This window comes from Camellia sinensis, chromosome 13 (genome assembly GCF_055761805.1).
Source record: "Camellia sinensis isolate YWXY chromosome 13, ASM5576180v1, whole genome shotgun sequence".
In the NCBI taxonomy this organism is placed as follows: Eukaryota; Viridiplantae; Streptophyta; class Magnoliopsida; order Ericales; family Theaceae; genus Camellia; species Camellia sinensis.
The window spans coordinates 49,932,223-49,940,988 of NC_138973.1; positions in this window are offsets into that span (position 1 = coordinate 49,932,223).

The following is an 8,766-nucleotide window of genomic DNA, read 5'->3' on the forward strand; positions in this document are numbered from 1 at the left end:
AGAGTTTCTGCCCTTCAACGATTGGTTCCCCGATCACATGGAAGCGTCGAGGTTGGAATGCCATTACCACGCCCTGCCTACGAACCGACGGACAAGGCATTAGCAAGGCTGCAGACCTCGCCGTTCGTTCCGGTAATTGAAAACGCGCCCCTACCTACAGGCTTCCTTCAGCCCAAATTCACTACGTACAAGGGGAAAACGGACCCCTACATTCACCTAAGCCACTTCCGCCAGGTTATGGCGATATATCGGCGAAACGAGGCTCTAATGTGCATCATCTTCCCGTCAAGCCTTGGCGATCTAGGCTTGACTTGGTTTGAAAAACTTCTAGAAGGCAGTATAGCCTCCTGGGCACAACTGGCAGAGGCGTTTGTCACAAGGTTTAGAACAAACACCAAAACCCCAGTGGAGATTGACCAGCTACTCTCCATCGACATGGGCGAAAAAGAGACATTAAGGTCCTACAATAGTCGCTACTGGGAGACATTCAACCAGATTGGGGACTGCCCCACCAATCTCGCCATTGCACAGTATAAAAGAGGCCTTCTAGTCAGGAATAGACTAAGGGACTCGATCACCATGACACCACCCCTCACCATGGAAGCCTTGATGGAAAGAGTGCATCAGCATATCAGGGTGGAAGAGGATAGTGCTCGTGCCAAAACAAAATTTGGCACCACCGCAGTGCCAGAGAAAAAGGCCTTGACAAAGGTCAACGCGGTAGATCGTCCAAGCAGAAACGGACGAGGCAGGTGAGACAACGGAGAGGACCAAGATAAAAGATGGTTGAGAGTCCGCATTTCCATAACCACGGTCTTCAAGAAACCGATCTACCGAATTCTAAGTGAAATACGGGATGAGCCTTTCGTCAGATGGCCAGCTAAGCTTGGGGAAGCTCAGAAGGACTATGACGAAAGATCACGGTGCACCTTCCACAAAGAAAAGGGGCACCGCACTGAAAATTGCACGCCATTGAGACAGCACCTGGAGGAGTTGGTGGCAGCAGGTCACCTGGATAAATACATTGAAGGATGGGCCCAACCAGCCCCCTAGGACCATAACAACCCCAACGAAATGCCAATCGACGCCCCACCTCAAGGCGTTATCAATATGATACATGGAGTTTTCGAACCTGAGCGTGTATGCGAGCTCAGAGGATCAATCAAAAAGGCTGAGCATTTAAGAGAGGTACAAAGTGCCCAACCTGCCATCAAGAAGGGGAAAACAGAGGCCACGAACGTCATGTCTTTTTCGGATAAGGACTTGGCAAGGATATATTGCCCTCATAATGATGCATTGGTTGTCACTCTCCGAGTCAAGGATTTTGACGTCAAGCGGATTTTGATAGACCAAGGCAGTTCATGTGAAATAATGTACTACGACACCTTTAAACAGTTGAAGTTACAAGATAAAGACTTGGCACCTGCCGTATCTCCCCTGATTGGATTCAACTCCATGCCAGAATGGCCTGTTGGCAAAATAATCCTCCCAGTCAAGACAGGAAGCGTGACGAAACAAGTGGAGTTCTGGGTATTAAAGGTCCCCTCCACTTATAACATCATCTTGGGTAGAACATGGTTGCATGCCGTGCGATTGGTGGCGTCATCCTACCACCAAGTAATGCGGTTCCCCAACGATACCGGTGTAATTGAAGAGGTCTATAGAGATCAGATTATGTCCAAGCAATGCTTTATCACGGTGAATGGCAGCCGCGCTGCCAAAGGATACGTTCATTCGGTGGAAGAACCTGAGAGCAATGAATTGTTCGCAGATATAAGCAAAGTAGCTAATCAGAAAGCGGTGGAAGACTTGGCAGAGGTAAGAATAGATGAAAAGAACCCGGATAAGTTCTTTTTGCTCAGTTCATCATTGTCCAGCACTGAGAGATTAGAGGTCTTGGAATTTCTAACCTCTAATATCGAAGTGTTTGCCTGGACACCATACAACATGCCAGGCATTGATCCCAACTTCATCTGTCACCAACTCAATGTCCATCCATCCGCAAGACCAATCATTCAACGCACCCGTAGATTGGCACTCCACCATGCCGAGATAGTGCCGGAAGAAGTAGGAAACCTGTTGCAGGCAGGAGCAATCAGAGAAGTACACTATCCAAGATGGATCTCCAACACAGTCGTGGTGCCAAAGAAGAATGGCAAGTGGCGTGTCTGTGTAGATTACAAAACAGTCAACAAGGCATGTCTGAAAGACAGCTTTACTCTACCACGAATAAATCAACTGGTCGACCTAACGGCGGGCACAACCGACTTAGCTTTCTTGATGCATACAGAGGCTACCATCAAATCGCCATGCACGAACCAGACCAGGAGGTCACATCCTTTACAACTCCAAAAGGACTATACTGTTACAAGGTCATGCCCTTTGGCCTAAAGAACGCAGGGGCAACATTCCAACGGATGGTCACTAAGATGTTTGAACCATTGTTAGGCAAAACAATGGAGGCTTACATCGACGACATGGTGGTCAAGAGTAAGGATGAGAATGACCATCTCAAGGACCTAGGCGAGATGTTTGAGATCCTGAAGAAGCACAAGTTGCGCCTCAATGCATCCAAGTGTGCATTCGGAGTAGGATCTGGCAAATTCCTGGGCTTCCTTGTGACCAACCGGGGTATAGAAGCAGACCCCTCCCAGATCAAAGCAATCCAGGATTTGGAGAGACCAAACTCAGTAAAAGAAGTGCAGCATCTCACCGGCATGGTAGCTGCACTCAATCGGTTTATAAGCCGGTCATCGGACAGACTACGACCATTCTTCCATGCACTAAAAGCCAAGTTCGAATGGGATGAAGAATGCGACCAAGCTCTGGAAAGCTTGAAAGAATACATGTCTTCTCCACCATTGCTGGCCACCTCAATTCCTGGAGAATAACTCTTCTTGTACCTGGCAGTCTCTCAGCATCCAATTAGCACAGTGTTGGTCCGTGCGGAAGGAATCCAACATCTGCCCGTCTATTATGTCAGCAAGACATTGCTGGGTGCCGAAACAAGGTACTTGCCACTAGAAAAACTGGCATTGGCCTTGATGATGGCCTCAAGAAAGTTATCATACTACTTTCACGCCCATACTATAGTCGTTCTCACAGCTTTCCCATTAAAAGCTTTATTTGAGAGGGCAAACTTTTCTGGGCGAATCTTAAAGTGGGCAGTAGAGTTGGGACAATTCGACATCAAGTTCCAACCCAGAACCGCGATAAAGGCCCAAGCTTTGGCAGACTTTGTCGCAGAATTCACCCCAGGAAGTCATCATATCTGCCCAGTCGACCTGACTGATACAACCAAACCAGGGATAGAAGTTGACGCCGGAATAACGCAACCCCTGGTGCAGGATACTCAATCAGATCCCATGGCAGACCAGACTAAAGACAGCAAGGAAGAAGCAAACCAAGCTACACCGAACCAAGACTCACCAACAAATAAAGACTTGGTACAATCAGATAGCGAGGGGCAGACCGCAAGCATGGACCTTGAAGAAAACACCAGCAACATTCTTGACCCCACGACATCATCTGACCCCTCCACTTGCTGGAAGTTGTTCGTTGGAGAGATGCGGAAGCTCTTTGTGGATGGAGCATCCAACCGGCATGGTGTAGGACTTGGCATAGTCCTCATCTCACCAGACGGCCTGGTTGTGGAGCAAGCAATCAACCTTGGCTTCCCAGCATCAAACAACGAAGCGGAGTATGAAGCACTTCTTGCAGGACTCAAAACAGCATTCTACATGAAGGCCACCGAACTAATGGTCTACAGCGACTCACAGCTGGTGGTAAACCAAATTTCTGGTGATTATGAAGTAAAGGATGATAGGATAGCCAAGTACCAAGAATTGGTCAGAACAGAGATCAAGAAATTTGAAGTAGTAAGGATAGAACAGATTGGCAGGGAGAAAAACAGCAGAGCAGACGAACTAGTAGGCTTTGCATCAATGGCAGATACATCCATCTCTCACCCACTACTAATTGACTACCTACCAAGGCCAAGCATTGAAGACCCCGAAGTAGAAGAGGTATGTTGCGCCGAGTTAGGCCCCTTATGGATGGGTCCCATCATACTGTTCTTAAAAGATGGCGTCTTATCGGAAGAAAAAAAAGAAGCCAACAAAATTAGAGCAAAGTCGCAATGATTTTGGCTCTCCCCATCTATGGCATTGTACAAAAAATCCTTCTCAGGACCTTATCTAAAGTGTGTCCACGCCAGTAAAGTAGAAGCATTCTTGTTCGAAATACATGAGGGGGTGTGTGGAAGCCACCAAGGAGGAAGATCATTAGCTTACAGAGCCATTTCACAAGGATACTGGTGGCCATACATGCAAGCAGACTCCGAGAAGTATGTAAAGAAGTGCGAGAAATGTCAGAAGTTCGCACATCAAATACATCAGCCGGCCAGAGAACTCCTACCATTGACCAGCCCATGGCCTTTTGCAATGTGGGACTTGGACATAGTAGGACCACTTCCAACAGCGCCTGGAAACAGGAAGTTCTTTCTCGCAGCAACAGACTACTTCACAAAGTGGGTGGAAGCAGAAGCATTGGCATCAATCAAGGAAAAAGATGTGAAGAAGTTCGTCTGGCAAAATATCATTACTCGATTCGGCATACCTAAAGCCCTCATATCAGACAACGGCACCCAGTTTCATGGCAAAATCTTTAGAAGCTTTTGTGAAGAATACAAGATAGAGTTATACAATTCTACACCAGCATATCCTCAAGCAAATGGCCAAGCAGAAGCATCAAACAAGGTTGTCTTGGATGGAGTGAAGAAAAGGTTAGAGAAGGCAAAAGGCAAGTGGGCGGAGGAACTTCCTCATGTTTTATGGGCTTACCGCACCATACCTTGACGATCAACAAGAGAAACACCATTCTCCTTAGCCTACGGCATGGAAGCAGTAATCCCACTGGAAGTTGGCCTCCCCACAATTCGAAGCAAAAATTTTGATCCATACTTAAATAGAGAAGCCATAGCATTGGAGCTTGACCTCGCCGAAGAAAGAAGAGAAAGAGCACTAGTCCACATTGTCTCATATCAACAAGAGTTATCTAGGAAATACAATAAAACAGTACACCCAAGGCAATTCAAGATTGGAGATTGGGTGCTGCGCAAAGTGATGGGAAACACCCTGGTGCTAGGAGATGGCAAGCGAGGGCCTAATTGGGAAGGTCCTTACAAAGTGGTTGGGTTAGCAGGCAAAGGGGCATACCACCTAGAAGACAAGGACGGCAAAGCAATCCCTAGGCCATGGAACACCGCCAATCTCAAGTTATTTTATTTTTAGCTTTCCTCTTTCAAACATGTGTAATTTTTTCTTTCCTCAATAAAATAAGTCGATTCTTTTCAGCATAGTTGTTTTCTGTAAAAGTTAGTTTTAGTGAAGTTAGGAACATTGCAAACATTTTATTCTAAGCTGGCTGGAAAAACCAACTTAGAGGTTGGCTGGATTAAACCAACACCCTTCCTAAGCCCAGGATAAGGATCCAGGCTGCAGGACGTTTGGTCGAAATAACCAAACACTTTACTTTAGGTTGGCTGGAAAAACCAATCTAAAGGTTGGCTGGAAAAACCAACACCCTTCCTAAGCCCAGGATAAGGATCCAGGCTGCAGGACGTTTGATCGAAATAACCAAACACTTTACTTTAGGTTGGCTGAAAAAACCAATCTAGAGGTTGGCCGGAAAAACCTACACCCTTTCTAAGCCCAGGATAAGGATCTAGGCTGTAGGACATTTGGTCGGAATAACCAAACACTTTACTTTAGGTTGGCTGGAAAAACCAATCTAGAGGTTGGGCGGAAAAACCAACACCCTTCCTAAGCCCAGGATAAGGATCCAGGCTGCAGGACATTTGGTCGGAATAACCAAACACTTTACTTTAGGTTGGCTGGAAAAACCAATCTAGAGGTTGGCTGGATTAAACCAACACTTGGTACTCTTTAGCCAAAGTAAGGACATCGGCTAAAGAGTGGTTGACCGAAGTAAGGACATCGGCTAAAAGAGTGGTTGGCTGGATTAAACCAACTCTTAGTACTCTTTAGCCAAAGTAAGGACATCGGCTAAAGAGTGGTTGGCTGGATTAAACCAACTCTTAGTACTCTTTAGCCGAAGTAAGGACATCGGCTAAAAGAGTGGTTGGCTGGATTAAACCAACTCTTAGTACTCTTTAGCCGAAGTAATGACATCAGCTAAAAGAGTGGTTGGCTGGAATAAACCAACTCTTAGTACTATTCAGCCGAAGTAAGGACATCGGCTAAAAAGTGATTGGCTGGATTAAACCAACTCTTAGTACTCTTTAGCCGAAGTAAGGACATCGGCTAAAAGAGTGGTTGGCTGGATTAAACACTTATTACTCTTCAGCCGAAGTAAGGGTATAGGCTGAAGAATGGTTAGCTGGATTAAACCACTCTTGGTACTCTTCAGCCGAAGTACGTATATCGGCTAAAGAGTGGTTGGCTAGTAAGCTCAGTTAGATTGCTCAGCTAAGACCAGAATAAAGTATCTCGGTCGAAAAATATTGTGTTTCGTTCAAGTTGCAGTTAAAAAGCAAGCACAGACAGGAAAGCAAACTGAGATTACAGTTGGAGCAATAGAAGTCATTAAAAAGTCATTACAGGTACAAGCATACAGATCAAACCGGAATAACAGTTAGCACAAAAGAAGATGATTCTCATTAATCAAGTTCAAAGCAATTACAAAGGGGGGGCCATAGCCCGGTTACAAGAGCAAAAAGCAACAAGAAAAGAAAGTACAGAATCAATTAAAAAGGTCTTCAAGATCGGCTTCAATATCAACTTGAACACCGGTTGCAGATGGAATATCAGTCTCAGTAGCAACTGGTAGCACGGTGTCAGTCGGTGGCTCAACAGTTAGGTCTTCAACCGTTGGCTCCAACCGAGCTGATTGATCGTTGCCTTGCTCGTTGACTACCGGAGTAATAGTTGGCTCATTTTCTTCATCTTCATCATCTGAACCCTGAAAAAATTGTTGTTAGACAGAAGCAGCATACTCCGCTAGTGAGGCCGGAATGAAATACTGAGGAGCATTGTAGATCTCGGTTTCGGGCCCACAGCCGAGCTGCTCCACAGCACTTCTCCAGCCGCACTTGAAAAATAAGTCCTTCGCTCCCTCAAATTGTGGAATGTAGAGGCCCTCCGCCTCTTTGAAACCTTCGGTGTTGGCACCATCCACCTTCTTCTTCAGTTCAGCGATTTCGGCGTCCTTTTTCCCTTCGAGCTTGACTAGCTCACGAAGGTACTTGTCTTTCATCACGGTCAACGCCTTCTGTTTGTCAACTTCAGCCGAGGTAACTAGTCCGGTTAGACGAGCTACCTCAGCCACGAGCTCGATTGTTTTTTGTTGTGATTCCTTCAGTTCGGTTGTTCTTTCTTCCACCTCTGCCATGGCCTGCCTAGCCGTTTTCCTGAGCTCCAATACCTTTTGATGGGCAATTTGGCTTTTCTGAAGAGACTGAAATGAATGGAAAGAAATCAATGACAAAACCGAACTGAAAGTTTGAAAAATTTAAGAGACAAGGGGCATCTTACCAGGATCATGGATTTGGTGGCCGATCGGATGGCCCTTAGCTCGGTCAGGTTCTGGTGGTGTTCCATGTCTGCTGGAAGGCAAACACTCTTGGCATGGTTGAATGCCATCAAGTGATCCTTCTCAGCAACCACCGAATCGGTATCTTGGATATTTCGATTCTGAAATTTCAGCTTCGGTGCCCACTTGGAAGAGCCAGCCCGGTCAGAAGGCTCCGGTTGTGGAATAGGTGGGTGGCTCGGTGGAGGGGTGGGTTCACCCTCATCTGCTAGACGCTGCTCGGTTGGGGTAGACCGGGCGCGCTTGGATGGGCGTGATAAAGAAGGCTGTTGAGAAGGAAGGGCCATAACGGCCTGTTGCGTTTGGTTTGGTAGCGGTACTTCGGGTCTGTTGGTTTCGGTCAAGAGGGCCCTGACTCTATTTCTCTTGGCCATCTCTTCTTCAGCGATCAGTGGGATTAGTCTAATTTGTGGCAAGGTTGGGTCTGGTTCGGGGGCGTCCTCAAGCAAAAAGTCTGTTACTCTGGCTTTTCGGCGACTGCTGTAACGGTATGTCGGCTCAAAATTAAGAAGTTTGGCCCAACTTCTTTCGGGAAAACGTAGTGCGGCGCGAAGTATGTTCAGGTTAGGGTAACTATACAAAGATTGAAGATGGACTGAATCTGCATTAAGAAGACGAACTGTTAGTTTGGTTCAGGAGCAGGTAACCGAAATAAAAACAAAGCATGTGAACGAACCGAAATAATTATACCAGGTGTTCCTTTTTTCCAGCTTATACTTCGGCTTGGAATCTGGGCTTGGTGGTCTTCAAAATTCCCAAATATCCAGAAAAAATCGTCATCGTTTAAGTCCTTATCCGGCGTATCTTTTATTATCTTTTCTTTGCGACGGCGTATCCTAAGGTAGTAGACCCAGCCGTCATCTTTGGAGCCAATGGAGTATTGGTGGAATATTTCTGCTAGACTGAGGTTAAAACCGGCTCGGCGGTTTAGTTCAGCTATTCCCATTATTATACAGTAAGAATTGGTCGAAAGCTGAGTTGGGCATATTCTGGTTTGTCTTAGGAATTCACAAATCAAGGGTTGAACGGGGAATCTTAGTCTGGTTTCTATTATTGATAGGAGGGTGAAAGGTACATAGCCCTCTTTTCCCCATGGAATGATATCTTGTTCGGCCAGGATAAGTTGGACGTCATCAGGGATGTTGTAATCCCTTC